This window comes from Arachis stenosperma, chromosome 6 (genome assembly GCF_014773155.1).
Source record: "Arachis stenosperma cultivar V10309 chromosome 6, arast.V10309.gnm1.PFL2, whole genome shotgun sequence".
NCBI classification, from domain to species: Eukaryota; Viridiplantae; Streptophyta; class Magnoliopsida; order Fabales; family Fabaceae; genus Arachis; species Arachis stenosperma.
The window spans coordinates 137,764,895-137,788,930 of NC_080382.1; positions in this window are offsets into that span (position 1 = coordinate 137,764,895).

Below are 24,036 nucleotides of genomic sequence, written 5' to 3' on the forward strand. Positions count from 1 at the left end.
ACATTAGTTGTAATATATATATTCCACAAAAATTCTAGGTTTCAATAAATCTGCCGTTGTAAAGCATAAAGAATTTGAATTCTCTAAATTTTGAATTTTCATTTTAGAGTGTAAAGTGTTTTATTATTGAATGATTTTTCTCTCATATTTTCTCTTAGTCCTACTTATAAAATAAATAGTGAGAGATCACATTTTATTTTTTAAAATAAAATTTAAAATTCAAAGGATCCAAATCCAAACATAAACTGTTTTGTTACTTTATTTTTTTTTCTTTTCCTTTTGTTCTGGTATTATAAAATTTAAAAATTTTGGTTTGTGTTCTTGATAGTTTGTTCCAATAAATACATGAATTAAATCTTCAAATGTTGGCAACATGTCGGAATTTTACAGAGTATTTGGATTAAAATATTTTTAGAATTTATTTTATTTGAAATTAATTATACAAAATAAGAATTGATTGATTTAATAATTGATATAATAAGAGTAAACTATCATTTCTACTGATAAAAGTTGAAAACGCTAATATATTTACCCATAAAAGATTAAAATTACCATTTGTATCCATAAAAGATTGACTTTTACAGTAAAATTATCCAAACCCTAAATAATTACATAAAATTTTCAAACTACCCCCTTCTCTTCTCTTACACACCCACTCTCACTCACTATCTGCAGCACCTAAACCATCATTACTGTAGCATCATCTCCCTTCTTACTCTCTCTCTCTCTCTATCACTCACTTACTTTTTCTCTCTCATCTCTTGAACATCAACATAGCCCAGCCATTATCCTCCTCAAAATCACCAAAAAAAAAAAACTCAGATCAAATTGAAGAATAGAACATGCACAGATTTAAAATAAAACTCTAATTTCTTAGAACTTTCACAAAAAATTGACAATTTCTCATATTTCAGATCATCATTTTCATTGTAAATAACACAAAACACTAATTTGATTTTAGCGATACTGGGAGGAAATGACAAGACGCATCGCTAGGAGGAGAAGAGAAAAGTGATGCCGAGAGAAGGAGAAGACGAAGATACGACATTTGGAAAATGAAGGAACTCAACGGTGAAGAAGTTGGGGTTGCAGAAAATAGAGAATTCAAAATTGCTATTTCTTGAAGTCAGATCCCGAAGAGGGGAGGAGAAGATGAAGCGCGCGATAGCAAAAGGAGGAACTACCATTAATGAACAAAAGAGAGAGAAGAACAACAGAGAAGAGAGAAACATCAATAGGAAAAGAAGAGGAAGGAAAAAAGTGCGAAGAGGAGGGAGAGAAAGAGAGAAAGCACTATTGAAGAAGATGAAGGAGAAGGAGGAGAGAGAGAGTGGAAAGGGGATGGTGCTGCAACAGTGCTGGTTCACAGCTTAGATGAAGAATTGAAGAGGAAGACCACTACGGGTAGTTTGAAAATTTTATGTAATTATTTAGGGTTTGGATAATTTTGCTGCGAAAGTCAATCTTTTATGAGTACAAATGGTAATTTTAATCTTTTATGAATAAATATGTTAACGTTTTCAACTTCTATGGATAGAAATAGTAGTTTACTCATATAACAATTGATTTTATATTTTCAACTTTATTCAACCATTATCCATAGAAACCGAGCTAAATAATTGCAAAAAATATATTCAGATTGTATGTCTCACATTTTCTTACTCTTACATTTAAAATGCAAAATCAATATCCCTAAAAATCAAAATATTCACATTAGAATTAAAACTCTATCGAAACAAAAATAACAAATAAAAAAGCAAACCCTCTAACTATTGCCTTTCTTCTCTTTATTATTGTCGTTCTTCTCTTCTATTTCTCTCCCCTCTAATTTAAATTTCACACAGAATTTTTTTATTAGTCTTATGTAAACTTATGTAAAATGACTAAAACAAGGTAGAAAAAGTATTTCAATAATACTTTATCCTTTATTTTAATTTTTTTTGGGTCAAATGCTTGATTTTATTTTATCGTTTTTTGCACGGGAAACATTTGTTTTATTTCAATAAAGGCTTATAAAATCTTTATTTTTGGGCTTCCCTATGGCAGCCCATCTGCCTCTAGATAATTGATAATGCTTTGCATTTATGAGTTTTGCAAAAACCAAAGCATAAGTTTAATATTTAATACTTAAGCTAAGCCAGGAACTGAGGAACCACATCTCTGGTCTATATGATTAATTGATTGATTAATCATAGTTAATTATTTACTATTATCCAAATAGATAGGGTAGGCTTACAAATCGCTGAGTGTAAGAGCACCAATAACATTTGTTTGACTATAATTTTTTATTTTTCATTATAAAATTTCCTCGTTAGAATATCTGTCTGCCAATAGGGAAAAAGTCCACCAAAATCAACTTAAAATATTCAGCGACTCTATATATATAAACCACCTAGGAAGAGGAGTTTTTGATGAATTATTTGTTATTTTTATATATAACTTCAATTAAGTTAATTATCACGCTACTTAAGGACATGTTGTTACCTCGGCAAAATGTATTTGAAAAATCAAATCACTTATATAGTTGGGTAAACCACCAATTTAATATTCGAAAATTCAATTTCTCAGATAAGATAAATCTCAAAAGAAATAGAATCATATAAGTCTCCAAAAAATATATAATACTTTTGCAGTTTATAAAATGTTAAAACAATGTGTTTTTTTTTTTCAAAAGAATACTTTTCAAGATCACTAATTGTTAATATTTTTACAATACTTTTATTAATATTTAATCATTATTAACAGTAAATAATAAATTAGTAAGTGTCTATGAGAAAAATATTCTTAAAGAGATTACAAATAAAAAAATTAAATATATTATCAAGAATCAGTATAATCGTCAAAAATATCCTTTTTAAATCATTACAGACCATTAATAATATTAATATTTTTATAGTCTATTAAAATAATGACTTTTTTAGTAAGTGTGTCTTAAGGACATTATTTAAAGTTTCTATTAGCAAAAAAAAAATTTTTTTTGTCTTAATAAATGTATTATAAGTATATTGATAACTCCAACTATTTATTTTTTTATTTTTTTATAAAATGTTCTCTATTAAGCATCTTAATTAATATCTTTCAGGCATTTGTTAACAAGACTCTTGCTTTTACTCGTTGCTAATAATGATATTTTCTTCCTTGTAATGTAAATTTTGCTCATAAATCACCATGATAGAAAATACATTCTTTAAATGTTTAAAAAACTATTACACATACACATATGTATGTATGTATATCGATCTAGCTTCAGGTGCCGATTTGAATAACAAAATGGGATATAAAATATAAACAACTGCAAAGTTCACATTAAAGACAAATGGATGGACCATGCACTGTTATAGGTGTGACATATCCTCCCATAATAATACTGCCTTTCATTATTAGTTTTCAAATTATGATTACAAAATACTATAGCATTAATCATGTTTTGTTAGCAACAATGAATCTAACCAGTGCATGTCTTATCAGTTATCACATTATATTATTTATATTATGCCAAACTATATAATATTCTACAAATTAACCAAATACTAAGGGTACGATTGTTTATAAGTACCAAATAAATCAGAAATACAAAAATATAAAATTATATTTGACAAATAAAAAATTATAAAATTTATTAATAAAAATATAATTTAATTTTTATTTTTTATTATTTTTATCAAAATTTTATAATTATATTTTTAAAAAAAATTTTTTATATAAAAAAATAAATTAAAATTTTATAATTTATTTTAATTTATTATTAAATAAAATATAAAAATATTAATTTTTATATTTTTATTTTTAATATTTTATTTTATTCTATTTTCAAAACTAAACGGAATCTAAACATCTGGAGCATATGTATATGTATAATTAAGTAGAGAAAACAAAAATTAACAATCATGTGTCATAATGGATAATCAACTAGATAGTTGTTTATTTAAACCAAAAATAAATTAAATACCAAAAATAAAAGAACAAATATATTCAGATCGTTTTTCCTTTTTGGCCACTACTACACTCATTCTTTTTTCTAACAAAAGGACATTTTCATTTTTATTTTCTAATAGAACTACAAGTATTCTTTTCTTTCTAAAAGTAAATAATTATGTTTAAACACTTGAGATTTCATATTAGGAATATGACTCTGTCCAAATCCGATCCCAAATTAGAGACCATTGATTAAAATAAAAAAATTAATTAAGGATTGATTAACTATTTTATCACTTTAATGGGACAAGCGTTGATTCTTCTGGAAACTTATTATTGATTGCTATTTCACTATTGAAATTGTGTCATAGACCACATAAGATTGCAACTTCGTTCTCCACTTGCATTGCCCTTGGCCCTTGCTATTAGTGTTTAGTCTCACTGTTCAACTAATGTTGCCACCATTGCCATGCATTCATATATATTATTTATTTATTTAATTAAACGCACATCATCATCATCATCTCATATTTGTCACTCGCGATTCATTCATTGAATGATTTATTTATTATTGAATGGCAATTTGTTAACAATGAGTATAAACTAGTGATCTTGATATATATATATCACAAATTATAACTTTCAGCACATTTTCGTAGTTCAGTTGTAACCTCTCTTTCTTTTATTTGTTACGAATAAATTATTATTTTAATCCTCAAAAGTTAATTTTTGATGAAATAGTGTCCAAAAAAATAATATTTTGATATTATAAAAATATATTAATTTAATAAATTGCACCATTTTTCCTTTTTATAAGTGACAAACAAATTATGTATTCGAATACTTTTTTATTAGAACTAGTGTATGTTCCCGTACCTTGTATGGGATAATACATAAAATTATATCAAATATTTTATTAACAAATTAAATAATATATATAATAATTATTATTATAAATATTTTATAAAGTTATAATTAAAATCAAACTCTCAAAATTTTTAATATTAAAATATTAAAAATAATTAGTATTTGTCTTAATCAATTTGAGTTTGTTAAGTGATCATCTCACTCGTCCGCTTAAACAACTATTAGGAGTTAGAATCTCGCCTTGTGTATATAGCAATCCATTAGCTAGTGATAAACTCTTGATAAATGGAGTATCAATACGTGGTTAGACTTGGCAGGAGTTTTCGAATATGCAGGTACCCGACCCGTTCATACCCAGATGAAAAGGATAATAACTTGACCTGAATGGGGCAGATTTTGCTCAAGACGGGGGTTTGGTCGGATTTAGGGTATACCCGCCCCGAATATATACATATAAACACTTTTTAGGAATTAGGATTTGCCTCACATCACACATGATTCATAGTTTCAGTCTATACTATATAGCCATGCAAGATAAACTCAATCATTCTCACCTAAAATCTTCTTCTTCTCGACTTCTTCACAAAAAAATCGCATAGCTCTTATCATGTTGTTGCTGAGTTCATCGCCGCTTACCTATTCACAACTCCCATCTTCCTTCACAGCTAAAGACGGACCCACGTTTAATATAGAGGGGGCATTTGCCTCCACAAATTTTTTTTAAAAAAAGTAATACTTATATACATATATACCACTTATTATATTATATTTGTCTCAAAATAAAATATAAATAGTTCTTTTGTATTTTATGTTAAAAAATATTTTGTTAAACTTAACACATAATATAATTATATTGTTAAATTTAATTTAGTATGAAAATAAATAAATACACTCAAAAATTAGTGATAATTAATTATTATATTAGTTAATTAATTAACAATTAAATTAAATTAATTTTTTAATTAAATACAACTTAAATTATTAGTGATTTTTTTAAAATTATTTAAGATAAAAAATATATTATCTATGTATTAATACTGTAATTATTTTGGTTAAAAAAAATTTATTTATACTAAAAATTATAAGTAGATTTGACAATTAAGTAAAATAATTTAAAAAATATATAAAAAAATAATATTTAATCATGTTAAAAAATAAAAAAAGGTCCTTATAAATATTTTTTTTTTAAATATTATACTATGTGTATGAAATTATTTTTATTATTTTAATATTATAAAAATGATTATGTGTATATTTCTAGTTCTTATCAATATGTATTAGATAGTTTTAATTTTAAATTTTGAATATATCTAAACCAATTTAGATTAATCAAGTGATCAACTTAGTCGTCCGCTTAAATAAGTATTGAGGATTCGATTCTGTTCGTATGTATAGCAACTCGTTGCCGGCCAATTGTAGATTCTTAAATGAAATTCAAATTCATGACGGATAGTCCTTAACTTGTTGAATATCATGGGAAGCAAAAAAAATATTTATACCTAAATTTATTATATTTTGTCCCCATTGCTAAATTTTTCTGGGTCCGTCACTATTCACAGCTTATGTCATCGCTGCATCCCGTTACCGTCGTTGTTGAGCTCGTCGCCAGCATTCTCCTGCCGAGTTTCTTTTCTAGGTAGTTTCGGTAATTTCATAACTAATATGAGATAGACCAGATTATTAAAGTAATAAGAGAAATAACATTCAAATTTATGCGTAAAATTTATAAGAAGTTATCTCAGGAAAATATATACATTTATAACCCAAATAGAAGATTGTTAGGAAATTATTATTTCTTAATATATTTATGGATAATACATATATTAATTATAATCGTAAATTAAGTAATTTCGCATTAAATGACTTATATAACTGTGATATCATTTATTGTCATAAATGTTAAATTAAATAAGTCATTATTACTTTTGATTTGGATAAATGAGATTAAAATCATAGATACTATTTTATTTAAGTTTTAGGGTTTAATGAGTGTCACACTCAAATATAAATAACGACTTTAGAATTTTGGTCTCTAACACATCAAACTCGCATTCGTAGCTCTTTTCCCACAGTAAAATTGTGATTCAGCCCTATAAAAAATACAGAAGGTTTTGGTTGACGAAGATCAAAGAACCACAAGAGTCAAGCTCTCTGATCTCAATCATACTCTCGAATGAAGAGACGCTTCTATGCTCTTAGTTATATTTTTTTTAGCTAAAATAAAAATTTTATTCAATCAAATGATAATAAATAATTTTTTTGAATTAAATTATATTAATGTGATCATTGGATGATAAAGAATGCTAGAAAAATAAATAAATAATATTTTAAGAGTATAGAAATATTAAATTGTCATTTCAATTTACTTTTTTAATAAACGATAATAAATATCTTAAATTAATTAAATTTTTACAAAATTTATACACCTAAAACTATTTCATTTTTTCAAAAATCTTTTGAAAATACAATAGTTCAATGAGAGGTTGACTATTGAGAATTGAATATAATATTTTTAAATTTGTATTTTCAATAAAAAGATTTACTTAGTTTTATTCATCATAAATAATTCTATATTCACTATTACTTATCCATCTAAATAATTCTAACATGGATAGAATATTATTTTTAGATGCAAAAAATTTAAAATATATTTATTCTATTTCAAAATTAATATTCATATTTAACTTTGAATTCCAACAAATATGACAAAAATATTATATTTTTTAGTTAAAAATTAAAGTAAATATCTATAAATATTTTTGTGCTTTAGCTTTAGATTTTTCAAAAATTTTGGCAAGTTAATGGAATCAAATATATTTCTATAAACACATAAGAATGTATATTACACATAAATAAAAAAATTAGGTATAGTAAGAATAAATACATAAATTAAAATAAAATTTAGAAAAATAAGAACCAATAAAATATTGAAAAAAAGAAATATAAATGGAAGAGAAACAAAATTATTAGGTGGAGGAGAAAAAATTTATTAGACCAAAAAAATATTCGATCAAAAAATTATTATAATGAGATTTATAATTAGAGAAGAAAAGAATAAAAGTATTAATAATAATTAAGAAAAAGAAACGAAACTTGTATTAAAGAATGTTAGAAAAGAAATAATAAAGTTCATATTAATAATAATAATGCTGAGGAATGATGTTGCTGCTTTAGGTTTCTAACCTTCGTCTTTGGCCATCTTTTTTTCTGTTCTTTGCTCTCTTTTTTTTTTAAATTATCAAGTCATAAAAAATAAAGAACAATTCAAGAAAACAAAAGCAGCAAGATTGAAAACAGTAAGATCAATAGTAACTATACAAATCAAAATACATAGGAGAAAATCAAACTATTATATGATAGAATTAACATGAGTATATTTCATCATTAAATAAACAAAGTTAATGCACAACAAAATTACATGTAAAGAGAAAAAAAAAAAAGAAAAAAAGTTAAAATATCTAAAGTAATAAAAAGATTATTCTATAGAAGACTATAAAATAATGAACTTCTAACTAAATTAAACTGTACTTATTATTATTAGAAAGGGTAAGAGAGAGCAGTAGAAAAGGTTTGTGTGTATTCAAGTGTAAAATGATACAATATAGAAGGATATTTTATAGGTGCTAAAAGAATCGAAATAATAAAGACGTAATATCCTAATAATATTTAGATATGTTAAATAATGCTAATTGATCCTAATTACTCTAACAATATATTCAATTAATTGATATACATAATATTAAATTGTGTGATACTTAAATATCTCAATTAGTTGATATAATTAATCCACCGTAATGAATTGTATTTAATGAGTTAGAAGAAATGAATCAGGAAACATTATAAGAAACATGTCACGTCAACTTTTCATTAAGTGCGAAAATTTGATTTTTATATAATAGAATAAATAGAATAGATAGATATCATTATTCGTTTTTAACTTATCTATTAATTATTTTTTTTATATTTACCACTCAATATATTAAAATACAATTTATATATCTAGATAAGAATTACATAGATATTTAATTAAAAGAGCATTTAATTTTTTAAAATATAATAACAGTTTTAATTTCTTTGATTTTTCTTTTTACATTTTTTGTGTGTTTTTTTAAATAAAAGACAAGCCTATAGCAAAAATAGGAAGAGATTGTAGTATTTATTAAAGAGGAAAAAAACAAATATAATTAAAATTTATACATTTAAAATGTGTTTGAATTTTGAAAAATGAGATGAGACATGAGAACCCACAGACACTTGGCTTCAATGAATCTGTTTACACCATTCAACTCAGTGTTCTTTAGCTTTCTGTTTTCTTCTCTTCTATTTCATATAAATTTATCAGTGCCAAACATGCATCACATAGAATATTTTTTAACTCTATCCTAATCCATATATTATCTTTGCTAAACAAAATATAAAAGAAAAAAAAAGACAGTAAATAAATTAAAGTTATTATTATTTAAAGAGACAGTAAATATATTAGTATTTTGTATTTTAAATTAATTAAGATCTAAATGAAAGTTAATATTAATTTAAAAAAGTTAAATTAAAATTAACTCAAATATTGATATTTAAATTATAAAAAAAATTGATTTTCATATTTTATAAAATATCATACTGGCGGTAATTGTAAATATGATACTATTTAAAATTAAATAAAATAACACAGATAAAACAAATAAAAAAATAAAAAAAAATAAAAAATAACTTAATCTTGTCACTACAACATTTCTTAGCTATTGCAACATATATTGCAAATAACACTCAAAAAGTGTTATCTAAACTAATTAAAGACAACACTTAATATTTGTTACATAAAAATAAAATTATTGCAACTCTTTTTTAACAACAGATCATAAATGTTCCTTTTGATCAATTAAAAGTACAAATAAAAAGTGTTGCTTTTGTAAATTAAATAAGCAACATTTGTGATATTTATATATTACACTTTATAAGTGTTATTCTTAAATTTTTAATAAACTACTCATTATAAATGTTGCCAAAAATAAATTAAATTTTTTTCTCTAAAATTTTGACCTTTCCTCTCAATATTTTAACAAAAAATGCTTTTTTCTTCTTTTAACTTAACACAAAATACATCTTTATAATTTATATATTATTTACTAATTTACTTATTCAAATCCTGAGTTCAAAACAAAATTGGAAGCCCTATTTTCAATTAGAAACCCTAACTCCAACAATTAGAAACGAAGAAAGAAGAAAAGGGGGAGTCCGAGGGAGAAGGGAGATCGGGAAGGGAGGAGAGACCGTGCTGCGTCTTGCCGCTGCACCACCATCACCGGAGAGAGAGAGAGATCTGGGGAAAGCAGAGGAGAGCGGAGAAGAAGACCGCGCCGGCGCGCTGGGCCTCACCGCCGCCGTCGCGTCGTTGTCGAACCGTGGAGAGAGAGAGAGCGTTCGCAGAGGGAGCCATGGGAGAGAGTGACGAGCGCAAGCCAGGACTGGGAGGGAGAAGGCACTGTCGTGCATCCTCTTGCCGTCACTGGAGACTGGTCGTCGCCGTCGATCGTCCTTGAGCCGCGCCTGCGAACGGAAGGGAGCGCGCGTGGAGGAGGTGAAGCCGTCGTTGTCACGGTCGCGTGTGGAGTCGCCGCCGTTCCTGCCGCCGTCAAGCCTCGGTTAGCACCGCCGAAGCTCCTGCCACCACTGTCGTTGAGGAAGCTCACCGGAGTTGTTGGAGGCTGCCGCCGCTCTTCCGGAAATTTAACTCTGCTTGAGCCGTCTCTGCTGTAATCCTCACTGCTCGCTGTAATCATGTCTCAGGTTAGGATTTTTTTCTCCTCCGTAATCTTAGGAAGCTAATTCTATTCTCAGATTGGGGAAATTGAGGAATGTGTTTAGAATGTATATATGTTCTTTGAGAGGGTCAAGTGTATATGCTTATTGAATATGCTTTTTCGAGTCGCTAGCATATAATGCTATGCTTTGAGGTTCGAGGCCTAGACATGTTCAGAAACAACTGTATGTACTGTGTATTTTTTATTTTCTTTCTATTTTCACTTTCATCATCATGTATGTACTGTGCTGAATTTTCAGTGTTTTCCCTAGCTTGTGGTTAGTACGGGCAACCGCAGAAGCTTTCAGAGTTGCTGATGCTCCTGCCAAGGTTTTCTTTCTTCTGATGGAAAACAATGAGAAAATTCTTCCATTTTGCACACAGATTTTCCAGTTCCAGGCTCAGTGGTATTAATTTCTTAAATTCAAGCTAAGTGATATACATATAGTGGTCTAATTTTGCACACCACATGGCCAGTTGGGAATCTATTCAGGAGATTCTAATTAGGCATTACAAAAGCAATACATTTTTTATGCAGGTTATGTTCAATTAAGTTAATTGCCAAAAAAATTAGACCACTATATGTATATCACTTAGCTTGAATTTAAAAAATTAATACCACTGAGACTGGAACTGGAAAATCTGTGTGCAAAATGGAAGAATTTCCTCATTGTTTTTCATGAGAAGAAAGAAAACCTTGGCAGGAGCATCAGCAACTCTGAAAGCTTCTGCGGTTGCCCGTACTAACCACAAGCTAGGAAAAACACTGAAAATTCAGCACAGTACATACATGATGATGAAAGTGAAAATAGAAAGAAAAGAAAAAATACACAGTACATACAGTTGTTTCTGAACATGTCTAGGCCTCGAACCTCAAAGCATAGCATTATATGCTAGCGACTCGAAAAAGCATATTCAATAAGCACATACACTTGACCCTCTCAAAGAACATATATACATTCTAAACACATTCCTCAATTTCCCCAATCTGAGAATAGAATTAGCTTCCTAAGATTACGGAGGAGAAAAAAATCCTAACCTGAGACATGATTGCAGCGAGCAGTGAGTATTACAGCAGAGACGGCTCAAGCAGAGTTAAATTTCCGGAAGAGCGGCGGCAGCCTCCATCAACTCCGGTGAGCCTCCTCAACGACAGTGGTGGCAGGAGCTTCGGCGGTGCTAACCGAGGTTTCGACCATCCACGCGGACGCGCACTGTACGCGTACGCGTGGATGCAAAAATTCTACCCCAGCCAAAAACCCGAGAGTTAGGCCTGCGCTGTGCGAACATTGGGCCTAAGGCACAAGTCTATGCACGCGTGCGCGCACCTGGCGCGTATGCGCACATGATCTTAAATTCGCAATGCGCGCGCGCGTCGATTGCACAATCTGCACCCCCGGTACTTTTACCCGAGAGTTGTGCCAGACTTGGGCCGACACTATGCCTCCGGCCTAACTCGACGCACGCGTGCGCGCACCTGGCGCGTACGCGTCCTTCGACCAATATACCCATCGACGCATAAACGTGCATGACGCGCACGCGTCGGTAAAAAAAAAATAAAAAAAAAGAGTTTTTTTTTTCTCATCTTCCATTTTCTTTTGTTCACTGCATTCGCATACTTATACTCTTTCCATTTTCATTTTGTTTCTATAGCATGTTTTCAGTTTTTTTTCTAAGCGTCATTTCAATAATGGTGTTGGATTCTTACACTCAATTGTTGAGAAATTCATTGCATTACTTTGGTGCTTCTTGACTTGTTTCATATTGTTGGGTGATGTTTCTCTTCAAATCAATGCTCAATCTTTTATGCACTTGTGTTCTTTGTGCATTGATATGACCTTATATTGTCTTTCATGGCCCACTCTCTCTTGTTCGAACTTGATGCTCATTATGCTCTTCATGCTTTGACCTTACTCTTGCATCAATTATCATTGATATGCCATTTTCTCTTATTGTTTCCTCCTCTACATGTTGTAGCTACCATGTAGTGTGAGAACCATACCTTTATTTGGCATTAGCCCCCGCCTATGTTCTAATTGCCTTGATATCTTTGTTATAGGCTTAATTTTCTTTCTTTTTCTTTCCTTTTAGGTTGGCCACCAAGAAGGGGAAAAGGAAAAGCTTTTAAATGGGGCAACAAACAAGTCATCCGCACAACCTTTTGAAGGAGCTCATCAATTATAGCAACCCGTCCACCTTGCTCTTCTTCGCATGCACCGAGGACGGTACAATCTTCAAGTGTGGGGAGGTCGTTCGACCGATCTCCATGGGTAACAATTTCCTTTTCAACACCAATTCTTAGTTTTCTTTGTTAGATTAGTTATTGCATTGCATGATAGGTTGCATGTTAGTTAGAATTTGTACATATTTTACTACCTTCTTCTTATTAGGACTACTTGGTTAGAGTGATGATTTCTTTCCCAAGAAACCATTTTAGGGCAACCTACCAATTTGAAAAATTTTTTTTGAACTTGCTTGAAAGAATGTATTTTGGAATATGGTTTTTGAGCTAAGAACACAAGCTTGTGAGATTTGAGCCTAATGATGTGGTTACATCTTATAACCACTTATTTTTTTCCTTCTTGTGTGCATTATTCTCTTTCTATGATTATAATCTTTGATTTGTTTGATTCTTTATGTCCATTATTTTGTGTATTCATGCATTTATATGATTGAGGCCATCATTTCATTGAGCTTACTTACCCAAATAGCCTTACCTTTTATCTTCCTTTGTTAGCCATATTTGAGCCTACGATTAACCCACTTTGTTCTTAATTTAGCACATTACAAGCCTTAAAGCGAAAAACAATAAAAGTCCTTATTTGGATCTTTGATTAGCTTAGGCTAGTGTGTGTGAGTATCATTCAAGTGTGGGAACCTTGGGACATTGGGTGAATAAAAGGGTATTTTGAATTGTTATTGAAAATATTGGGAATTGGGTATATACTCATGTATTGATCAAATGTAAAACCTTATGCATTGATGCTCTTGTATATAGAAAGAAAAAAAATGAGAAAAACAAAAGAAAAAGAAAAAAAACAATATGGAAAAGAAAAAAAAATATAGAAAAAGAAAGAAAAAGAAAAAAAAAGAGAAAGAAATGAAAATGGGGACAAAATGCCCCAAAGCAAAGTGTAGCTTAATAAAATCAATGCATACGTGTTGTGAAAAGAAAAGGGATACATGAGCATGTGAAAAAGTGAGAAATGGGTAGTTATGTTAGAACTTAATTGTATAGGATGTCATAGGTTAGGTGGGAAGTTTAAGCTTATCAAAGATTCATATTTCAAACTCACTTAACCATATATGCATCATACCTTGACCCTAGCCCCATTACAACCAAAGAAAAGACCTCATGATACTTGTATGCATGCATGAAATATATGTTGATTGTTAGAAGAAGAACAAATATTGGAAAGCATGATTAGGGGAGAATTGAGAGAATCAACCCTAAACACTTGAGTGAATAGAGTTCAAACACTACCGGTGAGGGTTTGATGCTCAATTACATGTTTCCACCTACAATCATCAACTTTCATGCAAGTTTGTAAAAATATTTAATAACTCAATTCAATTGTGGATTAGACTTGCTAGTCCTTAGCCCTTGTGCATATATGCTTCTTGGGAATTGATTTATTTTGACCAAGCAATTGCATTCATTTAGATAGTTGCATGTAGGTAGATTGCATTTAGTTAGTTTTCATTGAATAAATGTTGATTCCTTTGCTTTCTCTTGGTTTTAGCATGAGGACATGCTTGGTTTAAGTGTGGGGAGGTTGATAAACCCCATTTGTAGGGTTTATCTTGTATTGATTTTAGGGGATTTTATCACCTTTTACCTATATTTATTCAATGAAATAGCATGGTTTTGTATATTCTCCTTTAATATTGCTTAAGAGTGAAAACATGCTTTTTAGGTCTTAAAATAAATAAATTTAATTCACCTTGATTCCATTAGATGTCTTGATATGTTTGTCAAGTGATTTAAGGTTTAGGAGGCAAAGATTGAATCAAGGGAATGAAGAAAGAAAGCATGAAAAGTTGGAGAACTCATGAAGAAATGAAAGAACCGGAAAGCTGTCAAGCCGACCTCTTTGCACTTAAACGACCATAACTTGAGCTACAGAGGTCCAAATGATGCGGTTCCAGTTGGGTTGGAAAGCTAACATCCGGGGCTTCGAAACGATATAAGATTTACCATAGTTGCTACACGTATGGTGGAGCGCACGTGCATAGTACGTGCACGCGCCGTTGCTGCCACCTGGTTCACTTAAAGCACAACGTGGCCAGCGATTTTATAAGCCTTGTGGGCCCAATCCAACTCATTTTTGATACTATTTAAGCCAAAGATTGAAGGGGAATCAAGATACTTTACCATTGTGTTAGTTACCATTAGTTTAGGATTAGTTTTGAAGTAGTTTCTAGAGAGAGAAGCTCTCACTTCTCTCTAGGATTAGGATTAGGATTAGTTCTTAGATCTAGGTTTTAATCTTTGCTTTCTTCTACTTCTACTCTTCAATTCCTTGTAGTTACATTCATCTTCCTCTATTCTTTTATTGTAATTTCCTTTATGTTGTTCTTATACTTTGTTGTAGATCTACTTTTGTTCCTCCTATTCTCTTTCAATTCAATTAGAGGTAATTCATAATAATTGTGTTCATTTGATTTGTTGTTGTTTAGTTCCTTGCAATTGAGTAGTGTAGATTTACTTTTCTTGCAATTTTACTATGCTTTCCTTTTATGCCTTCCAAGTGTTTGATGAAATGCTTGGTTCGGTTTTAGAGTAGAATTTTATACTCTTGGTTTGGAAAGGTAACTTAGGACCTCTTGAGTTACTAATGTCCAAGTGATTGATGATTGGGAGCCATTGACTCTAGTTCTCACTAATTGAATTAGTGGAGAGTTAGGACTTATGGACTAGGATTGATATAGCTCATTTGACTTTCCTTTACTACTAGTTAGAGGATGATTTAATGAGATTAATCCTTGCCGATTCTCATATTGTGGTTAGTGATTAGGATAGAGATCCTTGACCACCAACCCTTGCCAAGATCTTTTTAGGCTTTAGTTTACTTTCTTGCCATTTATCTTTCATGCTTCTTATTAAAACCCCAAATAACTCACAACCAATAACAAGACACTTTATTGTAATTCCTAGGGGAGAACGACCCGAGGTTTGAATACTTCGGTTATTAATTTTAGGGGTTTGTTACTTGTGACAAACAATCTTTTGTATGAAAGGATTATTGTTGGTTTAGAAACTATACTTGCAACGAGAATTCATTTGTGAAATTCTAAACCGTCAAAAATCCAATCATCAACGGCGGCGACTCCACACGCGACCGTGACAACGACGGCTTCACCTCCTCCGCGCGTGCTCCCTTCCGTTCGCAGGCGCGGCTCAAGGACGATCGGCGGCGACGACCAGTCTCCAGTGACGGCAAGAGGATGCACGACAGTGCCTTCTCCCTCCCAGTCCTGGCTTGCGCTCGTCACTCTCTCCCATGGCTCCCTCTGCGAACGCTCTCTCTCTCTCCACGGTTCGACAACGACGCGACGGCGGCGGTGAGGCCCAGCGCGCCGGCGCGGTCTTCTTCTCCGCTCTCCTCTGCTTTCCCCAGATCTCTCTCTCTCTCCGATGATGGCGGTGCGGTGGCAAGACGCAGCACGGTCTCTCCTCCCTTCCCGATCTCCCTTCTCCCTCGGACTTCTCCTTTTCTTCTTTCTTCGTTTCTAATTGTTGGAGTTAGAGTTTCTAATTGAAAATAGGGCTTCCAATTTTGTTTTGAACTCAGGATTTGAATAAGTAAATCAGTAAATAATATATAAATTATAAAGATGTATTTTGTGTTAAGTTAAAAGAAGAAAAAAGCATTTTTTGTTAAAATATTGAGAGAAAAGGTCAAAATTTTAGAGAAAAAAATTTAATTTATTTTTGGCAACATTTATAATGAGTAGTTTATTAAAAATTTAAGAATAACACTTATAAAGTGTAATATATAAATATCACAAATGTTGCTTATTTAATTTTACAAAAGCAACACTTTTTATTTGTACTTTTAATTGATCAAAAGGAACATTTATGATCTGTTGTTAAAAAAGAGTTGCAATAATTTTATTTTTATGTAACAAATATTAAGTGTTGTCTTTAATTAGTTTAGATAACACTTTTTTGAGTGTTATTTGCAATATATGTTGCAATAGCTAAGAAATGTTGTAGTGTCCTCTTAACCCTAGTTTTAACTTTATCTAATTGATACTTTGATAGTGAAGTAAAAGAAAAATACCGCAGCTAGCCGTCTTACTCTCCTATTCAGCACACTGTCACTCGCGTCGTCAACCTTCGATCTAGACCATGTGCGCGTTGTCATTACCTCCTCCAGTGCTGCCATAAACAAGCCCATTGCGCTGTGTTGCTTTCGCTGCAAGGACGTCATCTACCATGATCGAGAAGTCATGCTGAATTGTACGCCTCTTCTGCTGCGCTGCACAGCCTTCCCATCCATCGCCACTTGTGTGTCATCTGCCTCTTCCATCGCGTCGTGTCTCAACCATCTCTGCGGTGAAGCCGTGACACAGCATCTCTTCCTCCTCCTTCGTCGTGCTTCGCCTCCTCCTCCTTTTTCGTCGCGTGGTCGAGCCATGTTCCATCCTTCAAAAGTTAGTGAATGTTTCTTCTCTATTTCGGGTTCAGAGTATACGTTCATGTGAGAAGGAAACATCCAATAACTGATGAGAGAAACATCCCATATATTATATACAAATATCTACTCACATTAAAAAAAGAAATATCCAGTAACTTAAAAAAAAATACATCCATATATTTATCAAAGAACATCCACTTATTTAAAAAGAAACCTTTCATAGGGCAAAAAAAAAAAACATCCTACCAACTAATAAAAGAAACATCCAGCATTATAATTAAGGAAACATCCAATAACTGAAGAAAGAAATATCCCATATCGTTGCAATGGCACACTTTCGGAGATGCGGGGCCATCACATAACACCTGCACGACGGTCAGTTGGCGTTGACGGCCCAGCAACGTGATGATAGAGCTTCACATCCACACAGCATAACTACTACTAATTAGAGAAGGGTGTAATTACGTTGCTTAATCCTAATTATTCAAAATCTCATTTTTAAAAATTTTAAGAATCAATTTTTAATAAAGTTCTTTAAGTTGGCTGATTAGGGAGTTAGCCCCTTATACTTTCTCAAACAAATAATATAAACCTAGTTAATTTGACAATATCCATATTTGTGTTTTAGGCTTATACCACTTTGTCTTATATGGTTTCTTTTCCTTTGATTATAGTTATCAAAACCGAACTGATAATCGAACCAATCAAATTACCAAATTATTGAATTACTAATTTAATCGGTGGATCTCAAATTAAATCGTTTGATTTCAGTCATAATTAAATAATTATATAAAATTTTATTTTATTTTTTATTTTCATAATAAATGTTTTTAGTTTTATCTTGTATTCAATTAATTATTATTTTTAAATTTTAATAACTCATCAATTAGTTTATATTAATTACACTTTTTAAGTATTTATAAAATTTATATTTATTATACTCTTTAAATATTTATAAAAAATAAAAATAACAATGATAAACATAGAAAATAATTGTAATTAATAAAATATTTTTTAAAAATTTATAAATATAATTTAATTTAATTTACATAGTACATTTAAATTAAAAAATACGTATAGAAAAATAATTTTATTTAGCTCGCTCAACCTGATTTGGCCGGATTGATTTTAACCGATTTGAACAAATTTGACCAAATTTTATCGGATTTGACTATCTTTGACCCGGATTAATTACTTAACCAGTTTAAATAATAATTCAACCTGAATTAATGACCGAATGACCGAATTTTTTATTCGACCGACCAAGTCGGTTCTAGTTTAATAACTATGCCTTAATGACATTTATTTCATGTGGTTTATTTTGCTAGAAGTTAGGGGGTAATGGGGCGGGTAGGGACGGGTTCTTGTCCTGCCCTACAATAACTCGTATAGAACCCGTTCTATTCATACTCGCAGGTAAGGGCGAAAACAGGCTAAGTCAGGCCAGGCTTTATTCTTAACAGGCCTGGCCTGTCATGTAGCTAATTGGCCTGTAGCTTGCTATAGGCTCTTTATAAAATACTAGGTTTGGCCTGTTGTTCAGCCTAGCCTGGTCTGAAACCTGTTAAAAGGCTTGGTATTTTTTTTTTTACAAAAATAAAAATATTATTTAAAAAAATTCTTTTATAATAAAAATATTTATATGTAATATGTCATATTTAATATTTATAAGAATTTTTAATCTTTTAAAATATTTAAAATATACAAAGATATTTATAATAAAATATAATAAATTTAAAATATCTCATAATTTTGTTAATAATTAAAAATTATTTATATATTTAATTATGTTTTAACAGCTCAAGACAGACCTGACAGGCTAGTAAAGCTAATTAGTGAGATTGGGCGTGATATATTAACATATTAAGACTTTTAAAAGAGTTTGAGCCTGTGCCTCTTTTATATCAGACCAGGCCAGGCCAAACACAGGCGAGGCTGCAGGCCCCTGACAGGCCGCCTAGCATTTTCCCACCCCTACTCGCAAGTAGTAAAAAGTTGAACATTAACCCACCCCCGTGAGCTCCTGCCCCAGTGATACCCGCTTTGCCCCTATCCGCCCTTATAATTGTTAAAATTCAACAAATAAAATAAAAATTTAAAATTTATATAACTATCATCACATTTATAATATAAATTAAGGTAAAAATTTAAATATGATACAATATTATTAATTATTTTACATATATCACATATATTATATATATCGGAACTGATAGAAGCAACTAATATCTAAATCCGACCTTACTCCGTCCTATCTAAGACTCTCTGTCCTATTCAAAATTTCGCTCTATACTGGGACGGATAATTATCCGTTTCGAATGAATAGGAACGGAATGGATACCCACGATTTCGGGTAGTGTTGTCACCCCAACCTAGCAGTGTGTACTGCATGTTCTGCAATAACATATTATTGCTCTTAATAATGTTCTTCTTGATTTTTAGATTTCGTTTTGGTAATTTATCATCTTGACAAGACACATTAATTACACTTAAGTTCTTACAATCTTCTATTTTTGGTTGAAATTTGTTGTGTCTTTTAACGAATATCTTTTCAACTTTTCAATACACCAAGTCATTGTCCAAATATTATTCTTTATCATGCTCTCTTTGATTTTTTGGCTTCATTTTGATAATGTACTGTCTTGATTAGACACGTTGATTGCATGAGTTCTTGCTATCTCTTATTTTTTTGTCGATATCCTTTCTAATTTGTAATGGATACCCACGTTGATTTCTCATCTTTTCAAGGCACTGAGGTAATGTTCAAGCATTGTTTTATTTTATCATACTCTTTTTGATTTTTAGGCTTTATTTTGATAACTTACTATTTTGATAAGACACATTAATTACATTCAAATTCTTACTATCTCTTATTTTCTGCTGAGATGCATTGTGATTTTTAATGGATATCCACGTTGATTTTTCATATTTTTAACACAGGGAGTCACTCTCCAAGTATTGCTCTTTATGATGCTCTTCTTGATTTCTAAATTACATTCGCATTCTTGTTATTTTCTATTTTCTATTGAGTTCCCTTTTTAATTTTTAATAGATACTTACTATGATTTCTCATCTTTTCAAGGTACGGGGTCAATTTTAAAGTACTTTTTTAATTAATACTACGTGTACACTAAAATTAATCACTAAAGTTAGGTACATATTAAAATATAAATACACATTAAAAATAAATTAAATTATACATGTATTTATACACAAATACATTAGTAACTATTTTTAGTGACTAATTTTAGTTTACGAATAATATTTTTGTATTTTTTTATCATGCTTTTCTTGATTTTTAGGTTTCATTTTGACAATCTACTATTTTGACGAGACACGTTAATTACATTTAAGTTCTTGCTATCTTTTATTTTTCATCATCGAGATCTCTTCTAATTTTCATTAGATACTCACGTTGATTTGAAGTATATTTCAAAACTTATAGTTATCAAAATAAAATAATCGATACAATAAAAGCACTCAGTCAATGTTTAAACATCACTCTTTGTCATGCTCTTTTTTATTTTTAGGTTTTATTTTGACAATTTTACCATCTTAAGGACACACATTAATTGCATTCAAGTTCTTGCTATCTCTTATTTTACGCCGAGATCTCTTCTAATTTTAATGGATACCGACGCGATTTCTCATCTTTTCAAGGCACCGAGGCAATGTCCAAGTATTGTTCTTTATCATGCTCTTCTTGATTTTTAAGCTTTTTTTGACAACCTACTATCTTAATGAGCCACATTAATTACATTCAAGTTCTTACTATTCCTTATTTTCAGCCGAGATGCCTTGTGATTTTTAACGCATACTCACGTAAAATTTTCATCTTTTCCAAGTTCCAAAGTATTGCTCTTTAGCATGCTCTTCTTGATTTCTAAATTTTATTTTGACAATCTACTATCTTGATTAGATTTATTAATTACGTTCAAGTTCTTGCTATTTCCTATTTTTTACCAAGACCCTCTAAAATTTTTAATTGATACTCACATTGATTTCTCATATTCTCAAGGTGCCGAGTTAATGTCCAAGTACTTTTGAAAGGGAAAGTATGAGGAGCCAATGGAATATTTGTACAATGTGGACAATGAAGGTTTATGGAGTATTAGAGATATAATTATTAGTGTTACCTTTTTTCCATCAGTTGAAGTTTTTGGGATGAGTGGTATCATGACATTGTATTAGAGTAGTTTAAACTTTTGGAAAGATATTTATTATCTCTAGCACTTGGATGGTTATTCTAGATAATACGAGGGATATTCATTTTGTAACTCAATAACCCATTGTATACATTGTAAAAATAGGTCATTGTCTCTCTAACGAGATCCTTTTCTTTATCATGTTTTTTTTTTAAATTTCTAGGTTTTATTAATTATATTTAAGTTATTCTTTAATTTGCTCTTATTTTTTGCTGAGATCTCTTCTGATTTTCACTAGATACTCACGTTGATTTCTCATATTTTCTTGATTTGAAGTATATTTCAAAATATAATTATCAAAATCAAATTATCGGTACAGTAAATATGACTTTTTGTGATGCTCTTTTTAATTTTTAGGCTTCATTTTGACAACTAATTACTATCTTGATGAGACACATTAATTGCATTCAAGTTCTTGCTATACCCACGTTGGTTTCTCGTCTTTTCTTAATTTGGAGTCTATTCCAAAATCAAATAATGATTACAATTAAGACAATGAGTCACTGTTCAAGTGGTAGGTCATTGGTTGATCAAGGGGTAGCATATGATAATAGCGGATCATCTAACTGATGCTAGCAAACATGTCATGGAAAAAATGAAAGAATACGAGTAATTAAGTTTGACTTTAATTGATTTGGAAACCACCTATGCACATCAATTGCAGTGACTTGAACTGTACGAGAAGGGATCACAATCACAGATGAGATGGGAATAACTCCTTTGACATGAGGAATTGAAAGCTGTGACACAGGGCAAGAACTGCTGGAGAAGGAGAACAATAATGTTTTGCAACCCAATGACACATAATTGGGAACGTGGAATACTGGAAATCCAACCAAACAAAAAAGACGGCTGTAATGGTAATCTGGCAGGTGCAACTCCCAAGAACCAATATCGAGTTTAAAAGCCCAGCTGCGTGCCACCTCTCTATTTTCTTAAACACTGATGATTTAGAGTCTTATTTTCAAGGCTTGATAAAGATTAGTGTCTTTTAATCATCTCTTCCAAATTCACGAGCATGGAAATAGAATTTATTTGTTTAAAAGGATTGTTTATTTTGTATTTTTGCAATATCTAAAGAATTAGTTGTTAGGCATCCAGACCTAATGGTTATAGATATAAATTAAAAATATAAAATACAAATTAATTTAAAATTTGATATAAAATTTATTATTTTAATATTTAGTCTTAACTCAATTTAAATTTTATAACATTTTTTATTATTTAATTTAATAAATTATACAAGTGGCAATAATATTTAATTGATTATTTTTTAAAATGATAAAGTCTTTTTTTTACTCATTTTAAATATTATATTCAATATAAATTTTAATTTTAAATAAGTTCAGTTATTATAAATATAAAAAATAATATCTAAAAAATATTTTATTAAAATTGTTCTTAATTTATCATCTTAACATTTAAATAGGTAAAAATTTAAGTATATTGTATATATATTATTTTTAGAAAATATCAATATTTTTATTTAAAAATTAAGAAAATAACTTAGGATTTCTAATTATTTTTTTTTATAAAAGACAATGTGATGCCTTATTTAAAGGAGAGGATATTTTATCCTCTAATTTTATTATTTTAAAACAATATGAATTTTTTGTTAAAAATCTATCAAAACACGACGAAAGAATCAATTTGTTCAATGTACGTCATTTTTGAGGACCTTAGAGAATAAAGATTTATTGTAAACTAAAACGCCTAATTTAAAAGTTCTTAGAACTAATTAAAAAAGCTCAACACATTAACATGAAAACACCTAAAAAATAGTCACAACAAAACAAAACCAAATTAGAACATAAAATTTTTTTGTTATTTTTGACATTGCTATCAACAACCAAGAGAATCAGTATCAGTTCATTCCTTATAGCTCAAAAAGCGTCTTTTTTTTTGTATAATCTCAACACCTATTTCTGTATTGTTGAAGATCCTGTTGTTACTTTCTAGCCAAATATTTTAGATTACTGTAAAAAACCCAATCAACCACATTTTCTGTTCCTGTTTTCTGTAAGGCAAGCCGGACCAATTCTCAAATAGATCTTTAATGGTTCTTGGGACAACCCAATCTCTATAAAAAAACCTCATCCAAGCGCACCACACCTGCCACGTAAATTCACACGAAAGAAATAAATGTTGTACAACTTCCAAGTCCTGTTTACATAAATTCATAAAACACACCAAATATTACACTGTGGAAGAACTCCTAATCTGCTTAACCTCTCTTTAGTATTCACTCTATCTACTAGCACAAACTAAGCAAAGAACTCAATTTTCGGAGGTACCAACCCTCTACAAAGTGAACTTGTGAAGCTATAGCTCGTAATATCCTCAGAAAGAGTCTACGACTGCAACACCTACATAAAAAAGTTAGTAGAAAAAATACCTTTATTATCAAATTTTCATATAACATTATCCTCTTTTCTAGCTGGCAACTTAACTGGCCTTAATCTCTCATGGAGTTGGTGAACGAGGTCCAACTCCCATTGGAACAATTCTCTCATCCACTGAAAATTTCAAATCCACTCTAATTAATCCGGAAACTCACAGTCCCCTTATCACAGATCCCTATTGGTTTGAAATAGATAAGAGCCTTAGA